Source organism: Pseudophryne corroboree, chromosome 3 (genome assembly GCF_028390025.1).
Source record: "Pseudophryne corroboree isolate aPseCor3 chromosome 3, aPseCor3.hap2, whole genome shotgun sequence".
In the NCBI taxonomy this organism is placed as follows: domain Eukaryota; kingdom Metazoa; phylum Chordata; class Amphibia; order Anura; family Myobatrachidae; genus Pseudophryne; species Pseudophryne corroboree.
Window position 1 is genome coordinate 380812866 of NC_086446.1, and position 26128 is coordinate 380838993.

The 26128-nt window shown below is 46.0% G+C and overlaps 1 pseudogene; it reads left to right on the forward strand.

Annotated features, from left to right (window-relative positions):
- Positions 1 to 18799: 18799 nt before the first annotated feature.
- Positions 18800 to 18918, forward strand: LOC134897937 (5S ribosomal RNA; annotated as a pseudogene).
- Positions 18919 to 26128: the final 7210 nt, after the last annotated feature.

Here is a 26128-nt window from a genome sequence, read left to right on the forward strand (position 1 = left end):
TTGTCCTTTTTGGTTTTCACAAACATGGCTGACCTGTGAATAAGCAGATCTTGGCAATATCGATTAGAATGGTGATTGCACAAGCTTATGTACAGGCTGGACTTCCAGCTCCTGCTACTATCAAGGCCCATTCTACTCGGTCTGTTGGACCTTCTTGGGCGGCCTGCCGTGGTGCGTCCCTAGAACAATTGTGCAAGGCGGTTACGTGGTCTTCAGTGAACACGTTCATCGGGTTATGGTGGTCATTCCGAGTTGTTCGCTCGTTGCCGTTTTTCACAACGGAGCGATTAGGTGGAAAATGCGCATGGTACGCAGTAATTTTACACAAAACTTTGGAGATTTACACAAGCTCGAGCGACGTTTTTCCAACGCTCGAGTGATCGTAGTGTGATTGACAGGAAGTGGGTGTTTCTGGGCGGAAACTGGCCGTTTTCAGGGAGTGTGCTAAAAAAACGCAGGTGTGTCAGATAAAAACACAGGAGTGGCTGGCCGAATGCAGGGCGTGTTTGTGACGTCAAACCAGGAACTAAACGGACCGAGGTGATCGCAATCTAGGAGTAGGTCTGGAGCTACTCAGAAACTGCAAGGAATTATTTAGTAGCAGTTCTGCTAACCTTTCGTTCGCTATTCTGCTAAGCTAAGATACACTCCCAGAGGGCGGCGGCCTAGCGTTTGCCATGCTGCTAAAAGCAGCTATCGAGTGAACAACTCGGAATAACCACCTCTATTCCTTTGATACTTCCGCCTCCCAGGATGCTTCCTTTGGACGCCGGGTTCTTGTGCCCACTACTGTGCGTCCCCTCCCATGAGGAACTGCTTTAGGACATCTTCCCGATGTTATTCCCTGTGGAATACCAGTGTACCCCGCTGCAAAAAAGGAAATTTATGGTAAGGCTTACCATTGTTAAATCTCTTTCTGCAAGGTACACTGGATTCCACAGGGTGCCCACCCTGACACACTTAGCTTCTTTGGGTTTGTATGGCATTAGCCGTTGGTACCTTCTCCTGTCGTGAGAATGTGGTTATCTGTGGCTACTAACTACTATCTTCTCTTTTACCTGCTACTGCATTGGACTGGTTAACAAAACTGAGCTCCAGTGCCTGGAGGCGGGGATATAGAGGAGGCGGTGCAGTGCATCCTGGGAACAGTCAAAGCTTTAGCCTGTTGGTGCCTCGGATCAAGATCCAACTCTACACCCTGATGGTATTCCCTGTGGAATCCAGTGTACCTCGCAGAAAGAGATTTAACAATGGTAAGTCTTACCATAAATCTCCTTATTTTAGTAAGAGTATTCACTCCAGTTGTCAACTAGCCTATTAACAGTCGTCAATTGAGTCATCATACTTCACCCAGTGTAGAATAGTGTAGGAATTTTAAATACAGGTTGAAATCGATGGACAATTTGTGTTTTTTCAACCTCATTTACTATGTTACTAAGTTACTATGTAAAACCATGCTGCACTGCAGGTGGGGCAAATGCAAGAAAAATGCTCAACTATGTGAACTTCGGCATTGCGCGCATCTTTGAATCAGTATCGTAATATACTGTATCATAATATAATGAGGGGCAATGTTTGTAAGCAAAGCAAAATAGCACACACACAACTAAGCAAAACAATGCTGCGCTGCATGTGGGGCATATGGTACATGTGCACATAAGTTAGATTTGGGTGTGGTGTGTTCAAACTGAAATCTAAATTGCAGTGTAACAATAAAGCAGCCAGTATTTACCCTGCACAGAAACCATATAACCCACCCAAATCTAACTCTCTCTGCAAATGTTATATCTGCCCCACCTGCAGTGCAAAATGGTTTTGCCCATTACATACCTCCCAACATGACCCTCTCCAGGAGGGACAGAATGCTCTGCTCCTGGACTTCCCTCTTATACCCCTTTCACACCGCAGCTTATACCCGGTATTTTGCCGTTTTAACTGGCTTCCTAAACGGGTCAAGCTGCGATGTGAAAGGGTCCCCTTCAATTTACCGTTTTCAAAATACCGGTATTTTGAAACGGTAAAAAAGCAGGGTCCTACCCGTTTCAGTCCCATTTCACTGTGCAGTGTGAAAGGGTCTGAAACGGTATTTGCAAGCCCCAGAAGATGATAGGCTGTCTCCATGTGTGATGTCACCAGCCACAACCAGGAAACAGCTTGGAAAACACAGGAGACACATGAGAGAGTGGCTTTATAAACGTTTAAATGTGAAAAACACGGAAAAAAATGGCGTGGGGTCCCCCCTCCAAAGCATAACCAGCCTCGGGCTCTTCGAGCTGGTCCTGGTTCTAAAAATGCGGGGAAAAAATTGACAGGGGATCCCCCGTATTTTTAAAACCAGCACCGGGCTCTGCGCCTGGTGCTGGTGCAAAAAATACGGGGGACAAAACGAGTAGGGGTCCCCCGTATTTTTCACACCAGCATCGGGCTCCACTAGCTGGACAGATAATGCCACAGCCGGGGGTCACTTTTATGCCGTGCCCTGCGGCCGTGGCATTAAATATCCAACTAGTCACCCCTGGCCGGGGTACCCTGGGGGAGTGGGGACCCCTTCAATCAAGGGGTCCCCCCCCCCCAGCCACCCAAGGGCCAGGGGTGAAGCCCGAGGCTGTCCCCCCCCATCCAATGGGCTGCGGATGGGGGGGCTGATAGCCTTTGTTGTAAATGAAAAGATATTGTTTTTTCCAGTAGTACTACAAGTCCCAGCAAGCCCCCCCCGCAAGCTGGTACTTGGAGAACCACAAGTACCAGCATGCGGGAGAAAAACTGGCCCGCTGGTACCTGTAGTTCTAATGGAAAAAAAATACCCAAATAAAAACAGGACACAGACACCGTCGACAGTAAAACTTTATTACACACTGCCGACACACACATACTTACCTATGTTCGGCCTCGTTCGGGTTAACCAAGCAAGGCGGGAAGATCCGAGGCTGCCTCGGACCCGTGTAAAATACGTGACGTTCGGGGGGGTTTGGATCTCAACGAACCGAACCCACTCATCTCTAACTACAACACACATTAGTTTTTCCCATGTATGTCTTGGGTCCTTGTATGGCTTATTTCCTACAGTGTAACCTTCGCAGTGCATCCAACATGGCTGCCTCACCTGGTACGTTCGTCGATGGGATGAAAAATACACGGTTCTGTTGGGACCTCACTCATAGCAATAGGTCACTGCAATCTCCCCATTTTGTGTCATCTCTTCCAGACGTGACCTATGCCACCCAGGGTAATCCTATGTAGTGCGCCCAACATGACTGCCTCACCTGGTACCCCTTTTAGGTGGAATATAAAACCCATATAGTTATTCCCCAAAATGTCTGCATGAATTCTGCATTACAGTTGTGGTGCACCGTACATTTTGTATTTTTCACTTCTGTATTACTGTATTAATCTTTTGTACTATGGGGGTCATTCCAACCTGATCGCATGCTAGGACTTTTAGCTGCGCTGCGATCAGGTCACTACTGCGCATGCGTATGCACCGCAAAGCGCAGGCACGTTGTATGAGTACAAAGCGGATCGTTGCTGAGCGATGGATTTAACGAAGAATCCATTCACACAGCCGATCGCAAGGAGATAGACAGGAAGAAGGCGTTTGTGGGTGTCAACTGACCGTTTTCTGGGAGTGGTCGCAAAAATGCAGGCGTGCTCAAGCGTTCGCAGGGCGGGTGTCTGACGTCAATTCCGGACAAAAATAGGCTGAAGTGATCGCAGCGGCTGAGTAAGTTCTGAGCTACTCAGAAACTGCACAAAACTTTTTTGTAGTGCTCGGCTGCACATGCGTTCGCACACTTGCAAAGCAAACATACACTCCCCTATAGGTGGTGACTATCTGTTCGCAGCACTGCAAAAAATAGCTAGCGAGTGATCAACTCAGAATGACCCCCTATGTGCTTTGTTTTGATGCCTGTAAAGCACCTTGAGTCCTATTGGAGAAAGGAGTGCTATATATATATCTAAGCAGACACAAAATAATGAAGACAAAAAGATATATCTTGTTAGACAGAAGGAGACAAAGAAGGTAATCAGATGTGCAAAGGCACAAGCTGAGGAGAAAATGGCCCAGTCAGTGGGTAAAGGAGGCAAAACTTTTTTTAGGTATATAAGCGAAAAGAGAAAAACAAAAGGCGGAATTATAAAACTTAAGACGGACACTGGGAGTCTTGTTGAAGGAGATAATTTAATAGCAGATCATCTTAATGATTATTTTTGCTCAGTATTTACTACTGAAAGAGAGGGGAAGGGGCCACAGTTAAGTTGCAGGGATATTCAGGAAAATGAAACAAGTACATTTACAGAGGAGAAGGTCCTAACAGAACTCTCAAAGCTGAAAGTGGACAAATCTATGGGGCCAGATGGGATACATCCAAGGATATTAAAAGAACTTAAATAGGTGCTGGTAGCACCATTGACAGAATTATTCAACCAGTCATTAGCTACAAGAGAAATTCCAGGGGACTGGAAAAGAGCAAACGTAGTCCCACTGCACAAAAGTGGAAGCAAGGAAGAGGCAAACAACTACAGACCAGTGAGTCTTACATCAGTAGTAGGGAAATTGATGGAAACACTCTTAAAAGAAAGAGTTGTAGATTATCTCAAATCCGGCAATTTACTGGATCCCAAACAGCATGGATTCACTGGGGGGAGATCATGTCAAACAAATCTTATTGACTTTTTTGATTGTGTGACTAAAGTGATGGATAAAGGTGGAGCCATGGATATAGCTTATCTAGACTTTAGTAAGGCTTTTGACACAGTTCCACATCGCAGACTGCTAAATAAACTTGAAAGTTTGGGATTGGATATTAGGATTATTGAATGGATAAGATCTTGGTTGAAGGATAGAAAACAGAGAGTTGTGGTAAATGGAGTGCATTCACAGGAGGGAAATGTTACCAGTGGAGTACCCCAGGGATCTGTACTTGGACCAGTGCTTTTTAATATCTTTATTGGTGACATTGCAAATGGCATTAAAGGGAAAGTATGCCTTTTTGCAGATGACACAAAGGTATGCAACAGGGTAGACACAACAGGTGGGGTAAAACAAATGATTGAGGATCTAGGTAGACTAGAGGAATGGTCAAGAGTCTGGCAATTACAGTTTAATGCCAAAAAATGCAAAATCATGCACTTGGGTCTCAAAAATCCTAAAGCTAAATACAGTATTAATGGCACTATACTGGAAACTACTGAGGAGGAAAGGGATCTAGGAGTCACTATTTCAGATGACTTAAAAGCAGGTAAGCAATGTAACAAGGCAATGAGGAAGGCTAGTCAGATGCTTGGCTGCATTGGGAGAGGAATCAGCAGCAGAAAGAAATAAGTAATAATGCCACTGTATAGGTCATTAGTACGGCCTCATCTAGAATACTGTATTCAGTTCTGGAGGCCATATCTTCAAAAGGATATTAATACATTAGAAACTGTACAAAGGAGGGCAACTAAAATGGTGCATGGCCTACATCACAAAACATACCCAGAAAGACTAAGAAATCTCAATATGTATAGTTTGGAGCAGAGAAAGGAAAGGGGGGACATGATAGAAACTTTCAAATATATGAAGGGTTTTAACAAAGTCCAGGAGGGAAACATTCTCCAAATGAAGAGAAGCAATAGGACACGAGGACATGCACTGAGACTGGAGGGGGGGAGGTTCAGGGGAAATTTGCGGAAAAATTATTTCACAGAAAGGGTAGTGGACAAGTGGAATAGCCTCCCATCAGAGGTGGTAGAGGCTAAGACAGTAGAGCAATTTAAACATGCATGGGATAGACATAAGGATATCCTTACAAAGAAATAAGGATCAAATAAGGTTAGTGATAAAAAATAATATTAAAAAAATAAATAAATAATAAGGGGCAGACTAGATGGGCCAAGTGGTTCTTATCTGCCGACAAATTCTATGTTTCTATGTTTCTATATATATATATATATATATATATATATATATACACACACACAACAAACAGGTGCGGCACTCGGAAGGAAAAAATGACAAACTCAGGAGTTTTCTATATCAATGTTTCGGTGTATTACCGTCTTCAGGATATAAATTACAATAAACACACTCTTACCTTAAATTGCTACAGGTAAGAGTGTGTTTATTGTAATTTATATCCTGAAGACGGTAATACACCGAAACGTTGATATAGAAAACTCCTGAGTTTGTCATTTTTTCCTTCTGAGTGCCGCACCTGCTTGTTGTGTATGTATTGCTGGTGATCCAGCATGTGAGGGCACCGGGACAAGCTATGGTATGGATTTAGTGAGTGCCAGTTACAGTGCATGTTGTGTGTGTGTATATATATATATAGTCAATGTGCGGACCGGCACTCCTCCTAATGGGCTCGGGCGCTCTGGTGCCTCCAGAAAACATGGAATGTAAAACGAGCAAAAAAGACTGCGGCACTCAGAGGCTTAATTCAAAGTTCTTAGTGTATTAAAAATAACACCTGATATCCAACGTTTCGGGGTTGGCACACCCCTTTGTCAAGGAGAAACAGCAATGAAGTGAATGAGAGAAGACTTACCTAAATACCCGGAAGAAGCCCGCCAAGTGAACAGCGCCGCCCTGGGCTCCGTTCCCTGAGCCCAGGTCCGGCACGGACCATACACGTCATTGATGACAGGAGGTCGGGTTGTCAAGGTAACCAAGACGCCCGGCGCTCCTGTCAGCTGACGTGGAGTAAACAAAACAGTGTGAAAGTCAAGGCACCGTGCTGGGAGACCCGGAGATGAAAAGAGGGGGGTGATGCAGGGGAAATATATAGGGGTATATGCAATTGCGGGCGAATCGCGGCAAATTATCGCCGTTTTTTTAATTCGACACAATTCGACAGGTGAATTCCGGAAGGTGGCTGCCGGAATTCACCATATTCAATGAAAAACGGATTCGACATTCCCGCGGGCGAAAAACGGCCGATTTGCCGGATTTTGCCGCAAATTAAAAAAACGGGAAAAAACCCGGAAAAAATGGCGTGGGGTCCCCCCTCCAAAGCATAACCAGCCTCGGGCTCTTCGAGCTGGTCCTGGTTCTAAAAATGCGGGGGGAAAATTGACAGGGGATCCCCCGTATTTTTAAAACCAGCACCGGGCTCTGCACCTGGTGTTGGTGCAAAAAATACGGGGGACAAAAAGAGTAGGGGTCCCCCGTATTTTTTACACCAGCATCGGGCTCCACTAGCTGGACAGATAATGCCACAGCCGGGGGTCACTTTTATACAGTGCCCTGCGGCCGTGGCATTAAATATCCAACTAGTCACCCCTGGCCGGGGTACCCTGGGGGAGTGGGGACCCCTTCAATCAAGGGGTCCCCCCCCCAGCCACCCAAGGGCCAGGGGTGAAGCCCGAGGCTGTCCCCCCCATCCAAGGGCTGCGGATGGGAGGCTGATAGCCTTGAGAAAAATGTCAGAATATTGTTTTTTCCAGTAGTACTACAAGTCCCAGCAAGCCTCCCCCGCAAGCTGGTACTTGGAGAACCACAAGTACCAGCATGCGGGAGAAAAACGGGCCCGCTGGTACCTGTAGTACTACTGGAAAAAAAATACCCAAATAAAAACAGGACACACACACTGTGACAAGTACAACTTTATTACATACTGCCGACACACACATACTTACCTATGTTGACACGCCGACTGCCACAGTCTCCGACGATCCGAGGGTACCTGTGAAAAAATTATACTCACCTTCCAGCGTCCAGAGATACATCCACGTCCAGAGTATAATCCACGTACTTGTTAAAAAAACAAACCGCATACCCGACCATGCCGGACTGAAAGGGGTCCCATATTGACACATGAGACCCCTTTCCCCGAATGTGCCGGGACCCCACGTGACTCCTGTCACTGAGGTCCCTTCAGCCAATCAGGAAGCGCTACTACGTGGCGCTCACCTGATTGGCTGTGCGCTGTCTGTGCTGTGACAGCGCATCGCACAGCTCTCTCCATTACTTGCAATGGTGGGAACTTTGCCGTCAGCGGGGGGGTTACCCGCGGTCAGCCGCTGACCGGCGGGTGACCCCACCGCTAGCCGCAAAGTTCCCACCATTGAATATAATGGAGAGGCTTTGCGATGCGCTGTCTGAGCTCAGACGCGCAGAGCCAATCAGCAGAGTGCAAGGACGTTGCACTTGCTGATTGGCTGAAGAGACCTTTCAGTGACAGCTGTCACGGAGAGGTCTCTGCATTCGGGGAAAGGGGTCTCATGTGTCAATATGGGACCCCTTTCAGTCCGCTGGCACGGGTCTTTGCGGTTTTTTTTTTTTGCCAAGTACCTGGATTATACTCTGGACGTGGATGTATCTCTGGACGCTGGAAGGTGAGTATAATTTTTTCACAGGTACCCTCGGATCGTCGGAGACTGTGGCAGTCGGCGTGTTTAAATTACAATAAACACACTCTTACCTTAAATTGCTACAGGTAAGAGTGTGTTTATTGTAATTTATATCCTGAAGACGGTAATACACCGAAACGTTGATATAGAAAACCCCTGAGTTTGTCATTTTTTCCTTCCGAGTGCCGCACCTGCTTGTTGTGTATGTATTGCTGGTGATCCAGCATGTGAGGGCACCGGTACAAGCTATGGTATGGATTTAGTGAGTGCCAGTTACAGTGCATGTTGTGTGTGTATATATATATATATTGTGACAAGAACACTGGGATAGTGTTTGAGGGCAGGTATATTTGTCCCAGGTTCTTGTCTTACATGTTTTAGAAAATGTTAACTTCTAGGAAAAATGCTTTTTGTTTTGTCTGAACCTTTTCAGTTTGCTGTAAAAGCTGGGTAAAGGCTCTGAGAGAGAGATAAGGCGAGTTCTAGACATTGGGCCCAGTTCGGGTCTTTGGCCTCACAGAGGGCTAATCAGGGTTTCAGCTGTGTAAGTGTGTTATAGTGCTGCTAACCTGATTAGTATGGGCAGACTGCCTGGGAAGGCTGCAGGATCTGTGTGTGAGAGACACGCTTTCTGATGCAAGTGAGCTATACAGTATGTACTGAAGAACTCTGTGTTTTGTTTAGTGACAGTTAGGAATATCTTATGTTTAGTTAGTGCCGGACAGGCAAGGTATTTTTATTTTGGGGTTTGTTTTATTTTCTGTTTCAATAAAACTGGCCGGGGTCAGTTGTACCAGAAACTGGACTTGTGTTGTTCCTCAGCTGCTGCGTGCTACCACATTCCCCAGGAAAAGGCGCCTTGCACCCCTACAGTGTTACAACTTGGTGGAGAATGCGAGCAACCCCGTTCTGCGCATAAGTGAAAGCAGCAGCTTTGTGAGGCCTGCAGAAAACGGTGGTTTATGCAGATACAGCCCAGTGTGAGGTTACTGAGACTCACCCCTGAGGGTTTGATATATGTCTTGGGTGAAAGCAGCTACAAAGCCGCCTGAAAAATCTGTCGACATGGAGGATCTGCTTAAAGCCTTGCTGCAAGCTACAGCGGCTCAGCAGGAGGCCAACCGACAGCAGCAGGTGGCAATGGAGGAAAATAGGAGACAGCAGCAGGTGGCTATTGACGAACTTTACCGGCAACAGCGTCAGGATAGAGAGGCCTTAACAGAAGTGGTGCAGAGCCTTGCAGCCCGGATTGGAGATGTGGCCGTCAGTGCTCCGACCAGCTCTAGTTCTATACGGGCCAGTCACTTCCTGCAGAAAATGACAGAGGCTGACGATGTGGAGGCCTACTTGACCACGTTTGAAAGGACTGCAGAGCGTGAGAACTGGCCAAAAGCACAGTGGGCCAGTCTGCTGGCACCTTTTCTGTCAGGTGAGCCCCAAAAAGCGTACTTTGATTTAAGCCCTGCTGAGGCTCGGGACTATGATAAACTAAAGACTGAGATCCTGACCCGCCTGGGAGTCACGCTGTCAGTACGAGCACAACGGGTGCACCGTTGGGTGTACGCCATGGAGAAGCCTCCGCGCTCTCAGATGCACGACCTTATTCAGCTAACAAAAAAATGGCTACAGCCAGAGACATTAACTGGTCCCCAGATGGTTGAAAGAGTCGTCATGGACCGCTACTTGAGATCTTTGCCCATGGTCCTGCGCAAGTGGGTGAGCCATGGAAACCCGGGTACTGCTGACCAATTAGTGGACATGGTAGAGCGGTATTTGGCAGCAGAGGAACTACTGATGACCACCCAGCAACCCATAGATCCTCGACAGCGCCCTTCAGTAAAGACTGGTAAGACTGTTCCGTGGGAAAACGTTGCTGGGCGGTTAAGAGAACGCAAGGCTGGAGAGACTGTAAACACTGGCCCTGGAGACAGGCCAATGGGGCTAGAACGGTCTATGTTGCCCAAACGGGTTGATAATCGTGTGGTTAAATGTTTTAGATGTGGTATGCCAGGTCATGTTGTTGCCAATTGCCCAGTCATGCAAGAACCCATGCAATGTGATGCTGCCTTTGAATGTCGCAGAATGTCTTTCTTTGCTAGGTTAGCCTGTACTGTGGTACCTTCACCTGAGCTGGAAAAACAAATGTGTGATGTGTTCTTAGAGGGTAACCGGGTAGAGGCCTTGCTAGATTCAGGAAGTTTAGTTACCCTCGTGAAAGCTGGGTTAGTGAACCCATTAAAGGTCCAGCAAATACCTATTGGGGTAACTTGCATACATGGGGATACCCAACATTATGCCACTGCTGAGGTGAATATAGAAACTTGTTGTGGCTCAGCAATGGTTAAAGTGGGACTGGTCCCTACCTTGGTGCATGAGGCCATAATAGGGAGGGATTTTCCTCATTTTTGGAAACTGTGGGAATCACGGTTATCAACAGATGTGAGAAGTAAAAAGCCAGTTGATAATACCGGTGATTTTATGGATGTACGTGGGTCTTCGGAACTTTCTGGCCCTTTGCCTTTTGCTAGTTTGGCTGGGGAAGTGACAGATGGGGAGTCCAGTGAGGACCCTCTTGCCGGGAACAGAGACATAGTAGTTAGAACTGAAAGCGTGCCTGACCTGGAGGTAAAGAAGGATCTGTTTGCGTCTGAACAGTTAAAGGATCCTACCTTAATAAAGGCTAGAGAGAATGTTAAGGTTGTTAATGGGGAACCTGTGGTACCAGGTGACAGGGTTACGTATCCCCATATGGCCATCTGTAATGAGCTCTTGTACCACATTGTCAAAAGGGGTGAGGATGTGGTAGAACAGCTGGTAGTTCCCCAGCCTTATCGGAGAACGGTACTAGATTTAGCTCATAGTCACGTTACCGCAGGACATTTAGGGGCAGAAAAAACCACTGAAAGAGTTTTACAAAGGTTCTTTTGGCCAGGGGTTTATAAAGAAGTGTCTGAATATTGTTCTTCCTGTCCTGAATGCCAGTATCATGCCCCTAGACCCCATTTCAGGAGCCCACTAGTTCCCATGCCTATTATAGAGGTCCCGTTTGACAGAATAGCCATGGATCTCGTGGGGCCCTTGTTAAAGTCTGCTCGGGGCCATCAGTATATCCTGGTAATTATGGACTATGCCACTCGATATCCTGAGGCTGTCCCTTTACGCACTATCACAACCAAGGCGATAGCTAGGGAGCTGGTGCAGGTATTTAGTAGAGTGGGAATACCAAAAGAAATTTTGACTGACCAAGGTACTCCATTTATGTCAAGGATCATGAAAGAATTGTGCAAGTTATTTAAGGTCACTCACCTCAGGACGTCCATCTACCATCCCCAAACTGACGGGTTGGTGGAAAGGTTTAATAAAACATTAAAAAGTATGTTAAAAAAGGTTGTTGAGAGAGATGGGAAAAACTGGGATTGTTTGTTGCCCTACTTGTTAATGGCCATCAGAGAAGTTCCTCAGTCCTCTACGGGGTTTTCTCCATTTGATTTGTTGTATGGTAGACACCCCAGAGGGCTGTTGGATATTGCCAAAGAGACGTGGGAAGGACAGCCCACTCCTTATAGAAGCGTTATTGAGCATGTAACACAAATGCAGGATAGGATTGCAGCCGTGGTACCTGTTGTCAGAGAGCACATGGAACAGGCCCAAAGTGCTCAACAGAGGGTCTATAACCGGAGTGCCAAGATACGGGAATTTGCTCCTGGAGATAGAGTTCTTGTTTTGGTACCCACTGTGGAAAGCAAATTCCTAGCTAAATGGCAGGGTCCATTTGAGATTAGGGAAAAAGTGAATGAGGTTAATTACAAAGTATACCAGCCGGGAAAGAGAAAACCCGAACAGATTTACCATGTTAACTTAATCAAACCCTGGAAAGATAGGTTGTCTCTGTCAGCGGAGCCTTGCCCTTCGGTGTCTTCACCCCGGTTGCTTCCCGCAGTGAAGGTGTCAGAGACATTATCAGCTGATCAGAACAATCAGGTTAAAGAATTTCTCATCCAAAATAGGGAGGTATTTTCAGAGCTGCCTGGCCGAACGACCATAATAAAACATGACATTGTCACAGAACCAGGGGTCAGGGTTCATTTAAAGCCATATAGGATTCCTGAAGCTCAGCGAGAAGCTATTTCTAAGGAAGTTAAAACCATGTTAGAACTTGGAGTCATAGAGGAGTCTAACAGTGAGTGGTCCAGTCCCATAGTGCTCATCCCGAAGCCCGACGGTAGCATACGCTTCTGTAATGACTTTCGTAAGTTAAATGAGGTGTCCAAGTTTGACGCATACCCCATGCCCCGTGTGGATGAGCTTGTAGAAAGGCTGGGAACAGCCAGGTTTCTCACCACATTGGACCTGACCAAAGGTTACTGGCAAATACCTTTATCTGATAGCGCCAAAGAAAAAACAGCCTTTTCGGTTCCGGAGGGGCTGTACCAGTATAAGATGTTACCCTTTGGGTTGCATGGGGCTCCAGCAACCTTTCAACGGGCGATGGATAAAATTTTGAGGCCCCATAGAAAATATGCAGCTGCCTATTTGGATGATGTGGTAATTCACAGTACAGACTGGGGGTCCCATTTGGTTAAAGTACAAGCAGTACTGGACTCAATCAGAGAGGCAGGGTTAACTGCTAACCCAAAGAAGTGCTGCCTCGCAATGGAGGAGGTCAAATACTTGGGCTTCACCATAGGCAGAGGTCTGATTAGGCCCCAATTGAATAAAGTTGATGCTATTCAAAACTGGCCTCGTCCAGTGAATAAAAAACAGGTAAGGGCTTTTTTGGGAATTACTGGGTACTATAGACGGTTTATTCCTAATTTTGCGACCACAGCGGTGCCGTTGTCAGACCTTACCAAAGGGAAGCAGTCAAATGTGGTGAAATGGAACCCTGATGCAGAAAAGGCGTTCCAAGCGTTAAAAGTGGCTTTGTGTTCACAACCGGTGTTGATAACACCAGATTTTTCAAAAGAATTTGTGGTACAGACAGATGCCTCAGAGGTAGGGATAGGTGCTGTGCTGTCCCAAACCAGAGATGGGGACGAACACCCTATCATTTATTTGAGTAGGAAACTCAATGAGCATGAAAAAAGGTATGCCATTGTGGAAAAGGAGGCTTTGGCCATTAAGTGGGCACTAGATACCTTGAGATATTACCTCTTGGGTAGACAATTCAGACTAGTGACAGACCATGCCCCTTTAAAATGGATGTATGTAAATAGAGGCAAGAATGCTCGTGTAACTAGATGGTTTCTAGCGTTGCAGGACTTTAAGTTTACTGTCGAACATAGACCGGGAACACAATTGGCCAACGCAGATGCATTGTCTCGCATCTTCTGTTTGGGGGCTACAAGTGTTCCGGCCCCTAGGTCGAAACAGGGGAGGGGGATATGTGACAAGAACACTGGGATAGTGTTTGAGGGCAGGTATATTTGTCCCAGGTTCTTGTCTTACATGTTTTAGAAAATGTTAACTTCTAGGAAAAATGCTTTTTGTTTTGTCTGAACCTTTTCAGTTTGCTGTAAAAGCTGGGTAAAGGCTCTGAGAGAGAGATAAGGCGAGTTCTAGACATTGGGCCCAGTTCGGGTCTTTGGCCTCACAGAGGGCTAATCAGGGTTTCAGCTGTGTAAGTGTGTTATAGTGCTGCTAACCTGATTAGTATGGGCAGACTGCCTGGGAAGGCTGCAGGATCTGTGTGTGAGAGACACGCTTTCTGATGCAAGTGAGCTATACAGTATGTACTGAAGAACTCTGTGTTTTGTTTAGTGACAGTTAGGAATATCTTATGTTTAGTTAGTGCCGGACAGGCAAGGTATTTTTATTTTGGGGTTTGTTTTATTTTCTGTTTCAATAAAACTGGCCGGGGTCAGTTGTACCAGAAACTGGACTTGTGTTGTTCCTCAGCTGCTGCGTGCTACCACATTCCCCAGGAAAAGGCGCCTTGCACCCCTACAGTGTTACAATATATATATATATATATATATATATATATATATATATATATATATATATAGTCAATGTGCGGACCGGCACTCCTCCTAATGGGCTCGGGCGCTCTGGTGCCTCCAGAAAACATGGAATGTAAAACGAGCAAAAAAGACTGCGGCACTCAGAGGCTTAATTCAAAGTTCTTAGTGTATTAAAAATAACACCTGATATCCAACGTTTCGGGGTTGGCACACCCCTTTGTCAAGGAGAAACAGCAATGAAGTGAATGAGAGAAGACTTACCTAAATACCCGGAAGAAGCCCGCCAAGTGAACAGCGCCGCCCTGGGCTCCGTTCCCTGAGCCCAGGTCCGGCGCGGACCATACACGTCATTGATGACAGGAGGTCGGGTTGTCAAGGTAACCAAGACGCCCGGCGCTCCTGTCAGCTGACGTGGAGTAAACAAAACAGTGTGAAAGTCAAGGCACCCGTGCTGGGAGACCCGGAGATGAAAAGAGGGGGGTGATGCAGGGGAAATATATAGGGGTATATGCAATTGCGGGCGAATCGCGGCAAATTATCGCCGTTTTTTTAATTCGACACAATTCGACAGGTGAATTCCGGCAGGTGGCTGCCGGAATTCACCATATTCAATGAAAAACGGATTCGACATTCCCGCGGGCGAAAAACGGCCGATTTGCCGGATTTTGCTGCAAATTAAAAAAACGGGAAAAAACCCGGAAAAAAATTGCGTGGGGTCCCCCCTCCAAAGCATAACCAGCCTCGGGCTCTTCGAGCTGGTCCTGGTTCTAAAAATGCGGGGGAAAAATTGACAGGGGATCCCCCGTATTTTTAAAACCAGCACCGGGCTCTGCACCTGGTGTTGGTGCAAAAAATACGTTGCACTCGCTGATTGGCTGAAGAGACCTTTCAGTGACAGCTGTCACGGAGAGGTCTCTGCATTCGGGGAAAGGGGTCTCATGTGTCAATATGGGACCCCTTTCAGTCCGCTGGCACGGGTCTTTGCGGGTTTTTTTTTTGCCAAGTACCTGGATTATACTCTGGACGTGGATGTATCTCTGGACGCTGGAAGGTGAGTATAATTTTTTCACAGGTACCCTCGGATCGTCGGAGACTGTGGCAGTCGGCGTGTCAACATAGGTAAGTATGTGTGTGTCGGCAGTATGTAATAAAGTTGTACTTGTCACGGTGTGTGTGTCCTGTTTTTATTTGGGTATTTTTTTCCCAGTAGTACTACAGGTACCAGCGGGCCCGTTTTTCTCCCGCATGCTGGTACTTGTGGTTCTCCAAGTACCAGCTTGCGGGGGAGGCTTGCTGGGACTTGTAGTACTACTGGAGGCTATCAGCCTCCCATCCGCAGCCCTTGGATGGGGGGGACAGCCTCGGGCTTCACCCCTGGCCCTTGGGTGGCTGGGGGGGGACCCCTTGATTGAAGGGGTCCCCACTCCCCCAGGGTACCCCGGCCAGGGGTGACTAGTTGGATATTTAATGCCACGGCCGCAGGGCACTGTATAAAAGTGACCCCCGGCTGTGGCATTATCTGTCCAGCTAGTGGAGCCCGATGCTGGTGTAAAAAATACGGGGGACCCATACTCTTTTTGTCCCCCGTATTTTTTGCACCAGCACCAGGCGCAGAGCCCGGTGCTGGTTTTAAAAATACGGGGGATCCCCTGTCAAATTTTCCCCCGCATTTTTAGAACCAGGACCAGCTCGAAGAGCCCGAGGCTAGTTATGCTTTGGAGGGGGGACCCCACGCCATTTTTTTCCTTGATTTTACCGTTCCAGCTATAAAAAAAAAAAAAAAATCTTTTTAAAAGTATATAAATAATACTTGTGCAACCAAAAAAGACAAACCAAGTACCTAATCCCTTCTAATATAAATAGATATGCTATTCCCAAAAAAAAAAACACCAAAAAAAACATGTTTTAATTTTTTTTTATTGGTTTCACCCTCCAAAGTGTGGCGGATTGAAAATGACGAATTTACTGTCTAAAAGCACTGTTTTCGAATTTCCAAACTTGAATTGAATATACTTTGGTCGAATTGCAGCACTTGTATCATTGCAGAAAAGTCGAATTTGACAAAAGTCGAATTTCAAAAAGTCGAATTTTGAAAGTCCGTTTTTTTGACGGAAAGCACTGAATTGCATTGACAAATTATTTTTTTTGGCGAAAAAATCCAGAAATTCGACAATTTCGGGAATTCGACCGCAATTGCATATACCCCATAGTGAGAGATCCTACACGGCAGGCATGGGTCTGATGGCAATTATAATAAAGGCAGCAGCATGTGACCACTGAAAAGTGTGGGGGAGCCGTGTCTTTATGTGACGGACCTGTTGATGAAGCATTAGTGCTGTTGAGAGGATAAGTGTGATCCAACAAAAGTGAAGAGCCCTGTGGCCAGTGGTTTCCACCGATGAGAGCCTTCGGGGCGTAGCCCATAAACGCCCTCTCATGTGCTTCACACGGGGCAAGAGCATTAGGGACCAAGTGGTCCATGCCGACATCACGGACTTCCACCCAGGGACCAAAGAATCCATTAGTTTCCTCAAACGGCCACCGGGTTGCTACAAGTGCCCCCAAGTGCACTACATGCTCACACATGATTACCGGCACGTCCTTCAAACACCCTCATTTAGACCGCACGTATAAGATCAATCACGTGCTGACGTGCACGTCGACATACATAGTGTATATTATTAGTTGCCCCTGCAATTTGCTTTATGTGGGCAAATCGATTAGGTCTTTGAGAGAGAGGATGGCCCTCCACCGGTCGGCCATTAAGCAAGTGACCAGTGGTAAGGGTTCTGATCAACCAGTGGCGAAACACTTTCTGGAAAAAGGGCATTCGTTGAGCGATCTACGACAGATGGTGATTGACCATATCCCCAAGAAGTGCAGAGGGGGCGACAGGGATGGACTCCTGTTGAAGTTAGAAGCCAGATGGATCTACTGATTGAACACCATTAACCCCCACGGCCTCAATGAGATTATGCCGTGGAATGTGTTCCTTTGAGGATGTCCCTTTTCTGGACCAGCTTTTCCCCCGCCTTGTTGGCGTCCATTGACTTTTCATAGGTGGAATGTGTTGCATTCTCCTTAATTTCACAGCTTATAACTGCTCTATCTCTTCATATTCTGCATGAGCCTTTCACCTGACATTTCTTGCTATGAGTTTTCCTGCCGCCAGAGCAGTGAGGCACCTATATTCGCAACCAGTTTTCAGCATGGACCACATGTTATTACACTGACATCACTTATTTATCATTTTTCATGTTGACATGTTTTTTTCACTTTAGTTTTCAGGCATTTAATTAACGTCGTGGATTGTCTCTTTTATTTCTCACTGTCATTACAATCATTTTCAGCAACATGTTTCAGCCATCTCTTGATGGCACTCACACCTGCCATGTGCCATTCTTTGACATGGCAGGCATCCTCGTGACCTGAGCTTAGCGCACTTCACTTTTGTTGGATCACACTTATCCTCTCAGCAGCACTAATGCTTCATCAACGGGTCCGTCATATAAAGACACGGCTCCCGCACACTTTTCAGTGGTCACATGCTGCTGCCTTTATTATAATTGCCATCAGGCCCATGCCTGGCGTGCAGGATCTCTCACTATATATTTCCCCTGCATCACCCCCCTCTTCTGATCTCCGGGTCTCCCAGCACGGGTGCCTTGACTTTCACACTGTTTTGTTTACTCCACGTCAGCTGACAGGAGCGCCGGGCATCTTGGTTACCTTGACAACCCGACCTCCTGTCATCAATGACCTGTATGGTCCGCGCCCAGGGCGGCGCTGTTCACTTGGCGAGCTTCTTCCGGGTATTTAGGTAAGTCTTCTCTCATTCACTTCATTGCTGTTTCTCCTTGACAAAGGGGTGTGCCAACCCCGAAACGTTGGATATCAGGTGTTATTTTTAATACACTAAGAACTTTGCATTAAGCCTCTGAGTGCCGCAGCCTTTTTGCTCGTTATATATAAAGGAAAACCTTTAGTGATACAGATGATAAGAAAGAATACACTATAAAGAATTTTATGAACTGTAACACATCATCCGTGATTTACCTATTGGAGTGTACCTGCAAAATGAAGTATGTGGGGAAGACAAAGAGACCCCTCAAAATACGGATCCAGGAACATATAAGGAATATCAAGAACAAAGTTGAAAGTCACGGTGTCCCGACATTTTGTATCTAAACACAACTCCAATCCAGAGGACCTTAGCTTCAAGGCCATTGAACACGTTTGCCTTGGCGAGAGAGGAGGAGACCTTGGAAACAAACTTTCAAGACGAGAAATGTACTGGATTTTCCAGCTGCAGACTCTACATCCAGTCGGCTTAAATGAGGGATACGAAATTGCACCTTTTTAATGAGGTGCAGTATCCCAGAAATACTTAATTCCTCCTTTCTTTTTCCTTCTCTCACTTCACGAACTAGATGTATTTAGCTAATCACTGTTCACTAATAAAGAAATAAAATCACGTGGTATTATGATGTCTAATCCTTTTCGCGTACAGTCAAACCACACTGGTACGCCCAATCTCGTCTGATCTTGGAAGCTAAGCAGTGTCTGGGCCTGATCAGTACCAGGAAAGGAGACTACCTGGGAAGATTAGGTACTGTAATGTCTAATAAATGACGTCAATTTAATACGATTTATAATGATAATTGCAGTGTACACCTCCAATATATTATTGTAGTCCACGGAAAACTTTGCACTGCTAATCAGTACGTTTTATCCTGCACTATTCTACTAATTTTATCCACATGTCCTCAATCTACACCTTGCACTAGTATGTCATCCATTTGCACTTTGTAACGCTATACAATACATTGGGGTTTATTTACTAAGATTCGTAATTTCCGAAAAAAGGTCAAAGTTCAATCACGAATGACATCGACAGTGTAAAACTGCAACTTTTTGAATGGATTACGACTAATTTACTAAGCTGTCGTATTCGTGTTTTTCTTTGCTTCCGATGTCGATGTAATTCGTGTTTTTTTACCTAATTTAACGGCAGTGATTAGCAAAACACTGCCGTTTTTTTTTACAATCAATCTCGGCCGGATTTGTGTGATCCGTGCTGGGTTTTTTTTTTTTTTTTTTTAAAGTAAACAATGTAATTTTTTTAAAAAAAATGCGTGGGGTCCCCCCTCCTAAGCATAACCAGCCTCGGGCTCTTTGAGCCGATCCTGGTTGCAGAAATATGTGGAAAAAAATGACAGGGGTTCCCCCATATTTAAGCAACCAGCATCGGGCTCTGCGCCTGGTCCTGGTCCCAAAAATACGGGGGACAAAAAGAGTAGGGGTCCCCCGTATTTTTAAAACCAGCACCGGGCTCCACTAGCTGGACAGATAATGCCACAGCCGGGGGTCACTTTTATACTGCGCCCTGCGGCCGTGGCATCAAAAATCCAACTAGTCACCCCTGGCCGGGGTACCCTGGGGGAGTGAGGACCCCTTCAATCAAGGGGTCCCCCCCCCCCAGCCACCCAAGGGCCAGGGGTGAAGCCCGAGGCTGTCCCCCCCCATCCAATGGGCTGCGGATGGGAGGGCTGATAGCCTTTGTTGAAAAATAAAAGATATTGTTTTTAGTAGCAGTACTACAAGTCCCAGCAAGCCTCCCCCGCATGCTGGTACTTGGAGAACCACAAGTACCAGCATGCGGCGGAAAAACTGGCCCGCTGGTACCTGTAGTACTATTACTAAAAAAATACCCAACAAAACACAAGACACACACACCGTGAAAGTATAATTTTATTAAATACATACACACATACATACATACTTACCTTAAGTTCCCACGCAGGTCGGTCCTCTTGTCCAGTAGAATCCAAGGGGTACCTGTTGAAAAAATTATACTCACAAGATCCAGTGGTCCAGGCTCCTCGGCAAATCCAGGGTTAATCCACGTACTTGAATAAACTAAAAAAACGCTGTCACGACCACGAACTGAAAGGTGACCCATGTTTGCACATGGGTCACCTTGCCCCGAATGCCAGAAACCCACTTTGCCTTCTGGATAAGTGGGTTTCTTCAGCCAATCAGGGAGTGCCACGTTGTAGTACTCTCCTGATCGGCTGTGTGCTCCTGTAGTGAGTGACAGGCAGCACACGGCAGTGTTACAATGTAGCGCCTATGCGCTACATTGTAACCAATGATGGGAACTTTCTGCCCTGCGGTTGACCTAAAGTGACGTCACCGCTGAGCAGAAAGTTCCCATCATTGGTTACAATGTAGCGCATAGGCGCTACATTGTAACACTGCCGTGTGCTGCCTGTCAGTGAGGACAGGAGCACACAGCTGATCAGGAGAGTGCTACAACGTGCACTCCCTGATTGGCTGAAGAAACCCACTTAGCCAGAAGGCAAAGTGGGTTTCTGGCATTCGGGGCAAGGTGACCCATGTGCAAACATGGGTCACCTTTCAGTTCGTGGTCGTGACAGCGTTTTTTTATTTTATTCAAGTACGTGGATTAACCCTGGATTTGCCGAGGAGCCTGGACCACTGGATCTCGTGAGTATAATTTTTTCAACAGGTACCCCTTGGATTCTACTGGACAAGAGGACCGACCTGCGTGGGAACTTAAGGTAAGTATGTATGTATGTGTGTATGTAATAAAATTATACTTTCACGGTGTGTGTGTCTTGTGTTTTTTTGGGTATTTTTTTAGTAATAGTACTACAGGTACCAGCGGGCCAGTTTTTCCGCCGCATGCTGGTACTTGTGGTTCTCCAAGTACCAGCATGCGGGGGAGGCTTGCTGGGACTTGTAGTACTGCTACTAAAAACAATATCTTTTATTTTTCAACAAAGGCTATCAGCCCTCCCATCCGCAGCCCATTGGATGGGGGGGGGGACAGCCTCGGGCTTCACCCCTGGCCCTTGGGTGGCTGGGGGGGGGGGACCCCTTGATTGAAGGGGTCCTCACTCCCCCAGGGTACCCCGGCCAGGGGTGACTAGTTGGATTTTTGATGCCACGGCCGCAGGGCGCAGTATAAAAGTGACCCCCGGCTGTGGCATTATCTGTCCAGCTAGTGGAGCCCGGTGCTGGTTTTAAAAATACGGGGGACCCCTACTCTTTTTGTCCCTCGTATTTTTGGGACCAGGACCAGGCGCAGAGCCCGATGCTGGTTGCTTAAATATGGGGGAACCCCTGTCATTTTTTCCCCCATATTTCTGCAACCAGGATCGGCTCAAAGAGCCCGAGGCTGGTTATGCTTAGGAGGGGGGACCCCACGCAATTTTTTTTAACAACAAAAAACACTTTCCCACCCCTTCCCATTGATATACATGCACGGATCTCATGGATCCCTGCATGCATCTCAAATCACGAATAAAAAAAGCAGGTCTGTTTTTTTTTAGGACTTTTTTGCGAATTGTAATTTTTCACGGCAGTGTTTTGTGTTTTTTTGCTTAGTAAATGACCGAGATTCGTATCTAAACAGGCGTAATTTGACCGATGGTGTATTCATTCGTAATTTTTTACCTGAACTAGCAAAAAATTACGAATGCCCTCATCACTGCCGTGATTAGTGTTTAGTAAATGACCGAGATTGACCGAGATGACACTTTGATGAAAAAACGGCATCTCGGTCAAAATCGGGAGCTTAGTAAATATACCCCATTGTGTGTTATCATTGCACTAGCTGTTTTAATTCTTATGTAATCTTGCACATTGCACTGCTATTTAATGCATCTTTTAACCTATTGCTATTCAATGAATATGAGCTCCTATTTGTTCATTTAATATTGCAATAGCACTTTATTGTTTTAAAAAGAAGTATATATGTCCCTTATTTGTATGGTTTGTGCAAAAACCATTCTGAATGCTTGTAAACAATATTTTTGCTAGGATATTACCATTTGTTTTTCTTTCTATTTATGTGATCGTTGTCATGGACACAGATGTGCCTGGAATATATCTGGATCTGAAAGAACTACAAAAAGATGGCCGCCACATTATGGAATTCAATGGACTTAATCTCAATAAAGATGGCCGCCGCCTCATTGACGGTTTGAGACAGAACTCTCCTGTATACTTTGATGCCCGCCGGGGACAGCCGTGGACGCAAGCGCATACGATCTCCTGGAAGCGGAGAACCGCCTCGGACGCATGCGCAGACGCGGACCGGAAGTGGGGCGGAAATGACGGAGACGCGACACCCGTCACCGGAAGTGTGGCGGAAATGCCGCTAATACACTGTAATTATGGACTTTAAAGTAGTTTTGACTCCTTTATGGTTTCCACAATCACTGACTCTGCTCTATTGTACAGCCCACAGTATTTTATACTCCCATATACAGCACTAAAAAGTACTTTGAAAGCCTGTAACACTCAATTGCATCATGTGACCATCTGTGATGTCACAACTGCTTTACCAAGTAGTTTGGCTATAAATAGACAGGAAGGCTCATTGTGTCCCTACCCTTTGAAGAAGTCTGATGAGACGAAACGCGTTGGGTTTCCTGCACTAACCCCCTGCTGTTTTTAAAGCTAAGTTGATCTCCTTATCCTTTTAATATTTTCTTGGTCCATATTTTATGTCTTTTATGTACTTTGTATAATTTTTTTTTACTCTCATGTACATTAAATATTCTTTTACATATATATTTTGTGGCTTTTAAATTAACCAGTTCTTAACAACACTGAGCGCCGAACCCTATCTCCCCAGCTTTCCATATATATATATATATATATATATATATATAAAAATAGCTATTATTATTATTATTATTATTATTATTACATAACTTAAAAGGAAACATGTATGAGGACATTATCACATATTAAAGAAGCACTAAGCAGTATTCAGAGTTACTATTGTTGTACACTACATGTACGATTATAAGATCCTTATAGGACAAAACTGCTGAAGCTCATTGTTTATTTCTTTTTGCATTTTATCTTATCACCTTATGTGTTCATTCCCTTTACTGGGACCAGGGTCGGCTTCAGGCACGTTCCAATAGAGTGGCCGACTTAATGGGCGCCGCTATTCTCGCCGCCATATTGGAGCCTGGAGCCAGCAGCAGAGTCTGTCCTGCAGCCCTCTAGCAGTGGCTGTGATGACGAGAGGCAGCGCTTGTCCCCTGTACAGGCTCTCAGCTTTCAGCGCTGCTCTCTCTCTCTTTTAAGGGTCCCCATTTTTCTCTTATGGTGTATCTGGCACTGTGGGGCATATAATGTGTATCTGGTGCTGTAGAGCATATCATGTGTATCTGACACTGTGGGGGCATGTCATGTGTATCTGGCACTGCTGGGGGGCATATCATGTATCTGGCACTGCTGGGGGGGCATATCATGTGTATCTGGCACTGTTGGAGGGCATATCTTGTCCTGGCACTGCAGGCGGGCATATTGTGTGTATCTGGCACAGCTGGGGGGCCTATCGTGTGTATCTGGCACTGCTGGGGGGCATTTCATGTGTATCTGGCACTTATGGGAGGTATATCATGTGTATCGGGCACTGCTGGGGAGTATATTTTGTGTTTCTTGTACTGTCGGGGCATGTCATGTGTATCTGACACTGGGGGGCATATCATGTGTATCTGACACTGTGGGGGCATATCATGTGTATTGGGCGCATATTGTGTGTATCTGGCACCGTGGGGAATATCATGTGTATCTGGCACTGCTGGGGAGCATATCGTGTGTATCTGGCACTGCTGGGGAGCATATCGTGTGTATCTGGCACTGCTGGGGAGCATATCGTGTGTATCTGGCACTACTGGGGGGGCATATCATGTATATCTGGCACTGCTGGGGGGCATATCATGTATATCTGGCACTGCTGGGGGGCATATCGTGTATCTGACACTATACTGGAGACATTGGACCTAACTCAGATCTGATTGCAGCAGAAAATTTATTAGCATATGGGCAAAATCATGTGCACTGCAGGGGGGGCAGATATAACATTTGCAGAGAGAGTTAGATTTGGGTGGGTTATATTGTTTCTGTGCAGGATAAATACTGGCTGCTTTATTTTTACACTGCAATTTAGATTTCAGTTTGAACACACCCCACCCAAATCTAACTCTCTCTGCACATGTTATATCTGTGCACATGGGCCCTCATTCCGAGTTGTTCGCTCGCTAGCTGCTTTTAGCAGCATTACAAACGCTAGGCCGCCACCCTCTGGAAGTGTATCTTAGCTTAGCAGAATACAGAACAAAAGAGTAGCAGAATTGCTACTAAATATTTTCTTGCAGTTTCTGAGTAGCTCCAGACCTACTCCTAGATTGCGATCAGCTCGGTCTGTTTAGTTCCTGGTTTAACGTCACAAACACGCCCTGCGTTCGGCCGGTATCCGGACTCCAGGTCGACACACCTTAGGTCGACGCCAATTGGTCGACACACCTTAGGTCGACATGGACAAAAGGTCGACATGGACAAAAGGTCGACAGGAACAAGGTCGACATGGAAAAAGGTCGACATGAGTTTTTCACGATTTTTTTCTTTTTTTGAACCTTTTCATACTTAACGATCCACGTGGACTACGATTGGAACGGTAAAGTGTGCCGAGCGAAGCGAAGGCACCATGCCCGAAGCATGGCGAGCGAAGCGAGCCATGCGAGGGGACGCGGTGCACTAATTGGGGTTCCCGGTCACTCTACGAATAAAACGACACCAAAAAAACATAAAAAACTCATGTCGACCTTTTTCCATGTCGACCTTGTTCCTGTCGACCTTTTGTCCATGTCGACCTTTTGTCCATGTCGACCTAAGGTGTGTCGACCAAATGGTGTCGACCTAAGGTGTGTCGACCTTTGTGCTGTCGACCCTCAGTCCCAGACCCTGTCGGCCAGCCACTCCCCCGTTTCTCCAGACACTCCCGCGTTTTTCCCTGACACGCCTGCGTTTTTTAGCACACTCCCGGAAAACGTTCAGTTACCACCCAGAAACGCCCCTTTCCTGTCAATCACTCACCGTTCAGTAGTGCGACTGAAAAGCTCCGCACGATCAACAGCAAAACTGCTAAGTTTTTAGTTAAATAACTAAGCGCATGCGCGCTGCGTACCATGCGCATTTAGCAACAAATCGCAGCATACCGAAAATCGGCAACGAGCAAACAACTCGGAATGACCACCATGGTTTTGCTCATCTGCTAACAAATTTACTGCTACGATTAGGTCTGAAGTAGGCCCATTATGTGTAAGGAACACTACTGTGGCTGTTATGTGTAAGGCTGCTAATTGTGTGTGTAGAGGGGGTGTGAAAATATATTTATTTATAGTTTGATAATATGAAGTTGTGAGACCCACTGTTCCTGGAGCGTGTGCGGGGGGTAATTTTTTTATCGCTTAGGGTGCTAATAGGGCTGGATCCGGCCCTGACTGGGATAATTGGCTGACCGGAGTATTGCATGTTACGTGTGCTATGAACGTGTAGTATTGAACAGAATATGCTGCGTTGTATAAGAAGCTGTTAATAAATAAATAGTATTAAAATTGAATTTTGCTACAGTTGGAGCCTGTAGTAGGCGTAAACCATTTTGAAGACAAGATAATGGTGCATGACTGAAAGAAGAGGTGAAAGTGAGAGAAAATCAGAATACAATAAGAACCACAACATAGAAACTGGACTGGTGAAATCTTCAGTCCAGCAATATGGCGACTTGCGAGAAAATGCCACCACTGACTTATCTATCAATCACATATATGACAACAGAGATAGAACACCACCACTACTGTGTCTAGTATCAGTTCTCCATCTTTTGAGGTATGTAATTCTGGGGGTGTATTCAGGATTCCAGTTGCTGGTATGTTGCATCCCAATATAATATACAGTGGTAATTTGAAAATGTTTATAAATCAACATTTTTAGTAAACAAA